The following is an 8,362-nucleotide window of genomic DNA, read 5'->3' as shown; positions in this document are numbered from 1 at the left end:
CCTGCCAATGCAGGGGACACGAGTTTGATCCCTGGTCCGGAAAGATCCCCATGCCACGGAGCAACTAAGCCCATGCACCACAACTACTGAGCCTGCACTCTAGAGCCCATGAGCCACAACTACTGAAGCCTACGCACCTAGAGCCCATGCTCCACAACAAGAGAAGCCACTGCAATGAGAAGTCCGCGCACCGCAACGAAGAGTAGCCCATGTTTGCTGCAACTAGAGAAAACCTGTGTGCAGCAATGAAGACCCAACACAGCCAAAAATAAATAAATAAAAATTAAAATTAAAAAAAATTTAGTATACATTGATTAGGATGTGATCTTGGACAAATTAACCCCCCTGAGCTTATTTTCTCATTTTTAAAGTAGGAATAATAAGGCTAAATTAACACAATAGGTGAGGATTAAGCAAGGTAAATACATTTAAAGCCCCAAGGACTTTGTTTAGTATATTATGAATAATCAAAACATATCAGTTCCATTTTGCCTTTGTTAATTTCGTGCAGGTCCTAAAGATATGGTTTCTTCACTTGTGGATCAATTATGGAAGGCTGACTGAAAACTGTGAGCCCTTACAATGCTTTGTGTTACTAGGACAAATTATATGTTTGTGTAATGAAAGTAACTAACCTTAGATTTTTGCACATAGATCTGGAGAACACTTAATTGATCACCTCTAAACTCTTAGGGACCTGAGGTGGGGAAGAGATATAGGACATGTTGTCCTCTGAGAGCTTAGCATCTTATTGATAAATGAGTGGTAAACACAGAGAAAATTGAATGATAATGTCATCAACAATGCAAAAGGTATCACTATGTTGAATGGTAAATAACTAATGTATAAGAGTTCAGAGGAACAGGTCTCTGGGCTTTGGGTGGCCTAGGTAATCTTATGGAATAATTGTCCTCAACTAAATCTCTGAAGATGAGTGAAAATTGAGATAGCTATTAAAAAAGAAAGATGGTTATCAATCAGGACCAATTCACTTTAAAGTGACAAAACTCCAATTCAGATTAGTTTAAGTAAAGTTGGGAGTTTGCTGGCTCTTGTAATTGAAATACTCAGGAAATGGTATAACTTCAGGCCCAGCTATATCTGGGTGTTCAGGAATCACTCGTTTCCTGTCACCCTCCCTCTTTCTCCATCTCCGTTTTGGTTTTCCTCTGGTTGGTCTTACTTTCAGGTAGGTTTTCTTACTAGGAGTGACAATATGGCTTCTGGAGTGGCTCCTACCAATTCAACAAGTCAGAATAGAGAGAGAGCATCTCTTTTAAAATGATTTTTGCAAAAGTCTCAAGATTTTCTCTGAGTGATCATCTAGAGTCATATGCTTATCCTTGAAGCAATAACTGAGAGATGGAATGAACTGATTTTCCAGGCTTGGATTACATACACCCCCAGAGTAGGATGGGGTGCATAAATCCTCGCATAAAATACTTAGAGTGAGAGAGAGGGCAGGTGACATCTCAAGTGAAAATCAAAGTATTTTAACCAAAATAAGGGAAATTAGATGTTGATCAGGCAGAAAAAACAGATAATCTTATTTTGGAAGTTAAATTAACTTGGAAAGCAGTGATTACCCACTGGGAATGAAGGTATAGAGGAGGGGGAAAGAAAGCAATTCAGTTATGTATTGTATTCCTTTTTCTATATCTAACACCGTATTAAAACATTTAATTTTTTATTTTGTAGCAAAATTTGCCTACAAATGGAGTATTCTTTACATTGCTAATTTTGAATCTACATTCTTTATAAATGACTAAAAGTTCCTCCAACAAACGTTTCCGCTGTCATTCTACGAAGAGGCTGAGTAAATGGGGGTATGTTTTCTTGTTGTCTTTCTCCCAGTCTCGCATAAAATATTATTGTTAACTCTCCATGGAAGTGACATTAAACATATATATATATATTTTTTTACTAAGTTAGGAGCACATCCTTTCCAGTCATGAAAAACTAATAGACACTCATTTCCTCAAGGTGAAGACAGTTTTTTTCATATTCAGAGCACAATTCTGAGTGACAAAACTATTTTGATGAAAGAAATAAGCCTTCCTGATAAACTGTCTAAATATTTGGTATCAAGTCAGTGAAGAGCCAGACATTTGACTCAATTATTTGATTTTCTACCCAATTTCTGGGTACTTGGTATATTTAAACTGAAGACAGCTTTAACGATCAGCTTCCAGAAATGTGTCACAGGAATATGCTTTCAGGGTCCATGTTTAACCTAGTTGTATTTGTTTTCTTATGCTCCTAAAAAGAAAAGTTAGAATATGAAACTACTTCAGGAAATTATTGTGGTGAATATAGTCAATAAAATTTAGAGTAAAATTCTTTTCAAGATAACAGGTCAACATTGTTTACTCGTATAACTCTGATACATAAAGCACAATTTATTCCCCCAAATAGTCTGTAGAAAGCATGGCAGCCAGGGTAGATGTCTAGAGTTAAGAAAATTAATCTGTTGAGTTGACTGAGTTAAATGTGTTAGATTTCAAGATGTAATATGAATAAACATAACTGATTTTATCATGTTGATAACATGACAAGTCAGTTTTTAATAAAGTATTTTAATTCTATATAACTTATATTCTATCATATATATATTTTAAATAAACTTTTTATTTTAGAATAGTTTTATATTTACAGAGAAACTGTGACGCTAGCATAGAGAATTATTGTATATCTGACATCCAGTTTCCCTTAATATTATAACATTTTATGTTAGTGTGGTACCTTTGTTGCAATCAATGTGCCAATATTGATACATTAATTAAAGTCCATACTTTATTAGATTCCCTTTGCTTTTACCTAATGTCCTTTTTCTGTTTCAGGATCCCATCCAGGATGCCATATTACATTTAGTAGCCATATCTCCTTAGATTCCTCTTGGTTGAAACAGTTTCTCAGACTTTCCTCATTCTTGAGATCTTGACAATTTTAAGGAGTAGTAGTCTGGCATTTTGTAGAATGTCTCTTGATTGGGGTTTGTCTCATGTTTTTCTCATGATTAGACTGGGGATATATGTTGTAGGGAGGAAGGTCACAGAAATAAAGTGCCATCACATCATATCAAAGGTATACACTATCAACATGATTTATGATCACTTAGCTGAGGTAGAGTTTGTCAGGTTTCTCCACTGTAGAGTTTACTCTTTCCTCCCCATTCCATGACTTGACTCTTTGAAAGGAAGTCATTTTGGGCAGCCCACATGTAGGGAGTGGGTAGTTGTGCTCTACCTCCTTGAAGACTTAGCATCTGCATGAATTATTTAGAATTCTGCATGGGTTTTTTTTCTATTTTTTCTATTTATTGATTGATTAAATATTTACCTATAACATTATGGACATATGGATTTTTATTATGAACATTGTATTGTAATCCAATACTACTCAAATTATTTTGTTGTTCAAATATTTCCTATATTGGCCATTGGGAGCTATTTCAGTTGACTCCTACGTGCCTTTGACATACCTTCATAATTGTGAGTGTTTTTTAAGCACTTCCTTACTTTCTGGAACTGTAAGAAGCTCCAGACTCATCTTTTATAAGTCCTGCCCCAGTCCTAGAATCAGCCACTTCTCCCAGGAGCTCTGATCTTTTTTATTGGAGAATGGCATTAGAAACCAAGATCTGAGTGATAGATGTGCTCATTGTTACTGGGGTGCTTCTAAGCTCTCTCAGCTGATGGAGCAAAGAAATATATGTATATACTAACCCATATATATGTACATTTCTATAAATATTTCCATTGGACCCATATACCCATATGTATCTATATTAAGGTAAACATGAGTTCATATCAATATCTCAGACTCTGAATGATTACCACATGAATTATTCTAGCCTCCTCTCTTTGCTTATCAGTAACATCTCTCTCCAACAGTGAGAACACTGACTCCCCTATTCAGCCATTTATTTACACCTTTTCAGACTGGCTTTTTTCAGTTATCAATACACATTTAAGATTCAGCTTTTTTTTTTGTTTTTTTTTTGCCTGCATTAGGTCTTTGTTGCTGCACACAGGCTTTCTCTAGTTGCATCAAGCTGGGGCTACTCTTCGTTGCAGTGCACAGGCTTCTCATTGTGGTGGATTCTCTCATTATGGAGCACAGGCTCTAGGCATGTAGGCTTCAGTAGTTGCAGCATGCAGCCTCAGTAGTTGCAGCATGCAGGCCCTAGAGCACACGGGCTTCAGCAGTTGTGGCACGTGGACTCAGTAGTTGCAGCATGCAGGCTCTAGGGCACGTGGTCAGCCATTTCTTTCCATGGCTCGATAGCTCATTTTTCCTTTTTAATTTTTATTCAAGTATAATTGATTTACAATGTTGTGTTACTTTCAGGTGTACAGCAGTGAATCAGTTATACATATACATATACCCACTCTTTTTAAGATTCTTTTCCCATATAGGCCATTACAGAATATTGAGTAGAGTTCCCTGTGCTATACAGTAGGTCCCTATTAGTTATCTATTTTATATATAGTAGTGTGTATATGCCCATCCCAATCTCTCAATTTATCCTCCCCCCACTTATCCCATGGTAACCATAAATTTGTTTTCTACATCTGTAACTCTATTTCTGTTTTGTAGATAAATTAATTTGTACCCTTTTTCTAGATTCCACATGTAAGAGATATCATGTGATATTTGTCTTTCTGTGTCTGACTTACTTCACTCAGTACGACAATCTCTAGATCCATCCATGTTGCTGTAAATGACATTATTTCATTATTTTTAATGGCTGAGTAGTATTCCATTGTATTGGTTAGGCCAAAGAATTCATTCAGTTAGTGAACACGTTGTTCAATAAAGTTCTTTGTGAAAATGAAAAATGTGTCCTTTATTTTTACTTAAAACCAAACGACCTTTTTGTCCAACCCAATATATATGTACAACATCTTCTCTATCCATTCCCTTGTTGATAGACGTTTAGGTTGCTTCTGTGTCCTGGTTGTTGTAAATAGTACTGCAATGAACAATGGAGTGCATGTATCTTTTTGAATTATGGATTTCTCCAGATATATGACCAGGAGAGGGATTGCTGAATCATATGGTAGCTCTATTTTTAGTTTTTTAAGGAAGGTCCATACTCCTTAGTGGCTGACCAATTTACATTCCCACCAACAGTGCAAGAGGGTTCCCTTTCTCCATACCCTCTCATGTATTCATTGTTTGTAGATTTTTTGATGATGGCCATTCTGACCAGTGTGAGGTGATACCTCATTTTGGTTTTGATTTGCATTTCTCTAATAATTAGTGATGTTGAGCATCTTTTCATGTGACTCTTGGCCATCTGTATGTCTTCTTTGGAGAAATGTCTATTGAGATCTTCTGCTCATTTTTTGATTGGGTTGTTATTATTTTTATTGATATTGAGCTTCATGAGCTGTTTGTATATTTTGGAGATTAATCCCTTGTTGGTTGGTCCATTTGCAAATATATTCTCCTATTCCAAGGGTTGTCTTCTTGTTTTGTTTATGGTTCCCTTTGCTGTGCAAAAACTTTTGTTTCATTAGGTCCCATTTGTTTATTTTTGTTTTTATTTTCATTACTCTGGGAGACAGACGAAAAAGACGTTGCTGCACCTTATGTCAGATAGTGTTCTGCCAATATTCTTCTCTAAGAGTTTTATAGTATCCAACCTTACATTTAGGTCTTTAATCCATTTTGAGTTTATTTTCATGTATGGTGTTAGGGAGTGTTCTAATTTTATTCTTTTACATGTAGCTGTCCAGTTTTCCCAGCATCACTTATTGAAGAGACTGTTTTTTCTCCATTGTATATTGTTGCCTCCTTTGTCATAGATTTGGTGACCATAGGTGCATAGGTTTATCTCTGGACTTTCTACCCTGTTCCATTGATCTATATTTCTGTTTTTGTGCCAGTACCATACAGTTTTGATGACTGTATGTTTGTAGTATAGTCCGAAGTTAGGGAGCCTGATTCCTCCAGCTCCATTTTTCTTTTTCAATATTTATTTGGCTATTCATGGTCTTTTGTGTTTCCATGCAAATTGGAAAATATTTTGTTCTAATTATGTGAAAAATGCCATTGGTAATTTCATAAGGATAGCACTGAAACTGTAGATTACTTTGGGTAGTATAGTCATTTTCACAATATTGATTCTTCCAATCCAATAACATGGTATATCTCTCCATCTGTTTGTGTCATCTTTGATTTCTTTCATCAGTATCTTATAGTTTAGTGAGTATAGGTCATTTGCCTCCTTAGGTAGGTTTATTCCTAGCTATTTTATTCTTTTTGATGCAATGGTAAATGGGATTGTTTTTATAATTTCTCTTTATGATCATTTGTTGTTAGTTTATAGGAATGCAAGAGATTTCTGTGTATTAAGTTTTTATCCTGCAACTTTACCAAATTCATTGATAAGCTCTAGTAGTTTTCCGGTAGCATCTTTAGGATTGTCTATGTATAGTATCATGTCATCTGCAAAGAGAGACAGATTTACTTCTTCTTTTCCAATTTAGATTCCCTTTATTTCTTTTTCTTCTCTGATTGGCATGGCTAGGACTCCCAAAACTATGTTAAATAAAAGTGGTGAGAGTGGACATCTTTGTCTTGTTCCTGATTTTGGAGGAAATGCTTTCAGCTCTTCACCATTGAAAATGATGTTTGCTGTGGGTTTGTTGTATATGGCCTATATTATGTTGAGGTAGGTTCCCTCTATGTTCGCTTTCAGGAGAGTTTTTATCACAAATGGGTGTTGAATTTTTTCAAAAGCTTTTTCTGCATCTATTGAAGATGATCATGTCGTTTTTATTCTTCAGTTTGTTAATATGGTGTATCACATTGATTGATTTACATATATTGAAGAATCCTTGCATCCCTGGAATAAATCCCACTTGTTCATGGTGCATGATCCTTTTAATGTGTTGTTGGATTCTGTTTGCTAGTATTTTCTTGAGGATTTTTGCATCTTTGTTCATGAGTAATATTGGCCTGTAATTTTCTTTTTTGTTATAGCTTTGTCTGGTTTTGGTATCAGGTTGATGATGGCCTCGTTGAATGAGCTTGGGCATATTCCTTCCTCTGCAATTTTTTGGAAGAGTTTCAGAAGGGTAGGTTTAACTCTTCTTAAATGTTTGATAGAATTGTCCTGTGAAACCATCTGGTCCTGGATTGCTGTTTTTTGGAAGATTTTTAATCACAGTTTCCATTTCAGTCCTTGTTCACATTTTCTATTTTTTCCTGGTTCAGTCTTGGAAGGTTGAACCTTTCTAAGAATTTGTCCATTTCTTCCAGGTTGTCTATTTTATTGGCATATAGTTACTTGTAGTAGATTTTTATGATCCTTTGTATATCTGTGGTGTCAGGTGTAACTTCTTTTTCATGTCTAATTTTATTGATTTGAGCCTCCTCCCTTTTTTTCTTAATGAGTCTGGCTAAAGATTTATCCATTTTGTTTATCTTTTAAAAGAACCAGCTTTAGTTTCATTGACCTTTTCTGTTGCTTTCTTCATCTCTATTTCATTTATTTTTGCTCTGATATTTATTACTTTCTTCTAATAACTTTGGGTTTTATTTGTTCTACTTTCGTTAGTTCCTTTAGGTGTAATGTTAGGTTGTTTATTTGAAATTTTTCTTGTTTCTTGAGGTAAGATTTTATTGCTATAAACTTCCCTCTTAGAACTGCTTTTGCTGCATCCCAAAGGTTTTGGATCATCGTGTTTTCATTGTCATTTTTCTCTAGGAATTTTTTGATTTCCTCTTTGATTTCTTCAGTGATCTCTTGATTATTTAGTGACATATTGTTTAACCTCTATGTGTTTGTGTTTTTTACCTTTTTTCCCCTGTAATTTATTTCTAATCTCATTGTGTTGTGGTCAGAAAAGATGCTTGATAAGATTTCAATTTTCTAAATTTACCAAGGCTTGATTTGTCATCCAAGATGTGATCTATCCTGGAGAATGTTCTGTGTGCTGTTGAGAAAAAAGTGTATTCTGCTGCTTTCAGATGGCATGCTCTATAAATATCAATTAAGTCTATCTGGTCTAATGTATCATTAAGCTTTGTGTTTCCTTATTAATTTTCTGTCTGGATGATCTGTCCATTGGTGTAAGTGGGGTGTTAAAGTCCCCCATTATTATTGTGCTACTGTCAATTTCCCCTTTTATGGCTGTTAACATTTGCCTAATATATTGACGTGCATATATATTTACAATTGTTATATCTTCCTCTTCCTTGATCATTATATAGTGTCCTTCTTTGTCTCTTGAAACAGTCTTTAATTTAAAGTCTATTTTGTCTGATGTGAGTATTGCTACTCCAGCTTTCTTTTGATTCCCATTTGCATGGAATATATTTTTCCATCCCCTCACTTTCAGTCTGTATG

This window comes from Balaenoptera musculus, chromosome 17 (genome assembly GCF_009873245.2).
Source record: "Balaenoptera musculus isolate JJ_BM4_2016_0621 chromosome 17, mBalMus1.pri.v3, whole genome shotgun sequence".
Lineage (NCBI taxonomy): Eukaryota > Metazoa > Chordata > Mammalia > Artiodactyla > Balaenopteridae > Balaenoptera > Balaenoptera musculus.
The sequence above is the reverse complement of the archived record's forward strand: the minus strand, read 5'-3'. Positions refer to the sequence as shown.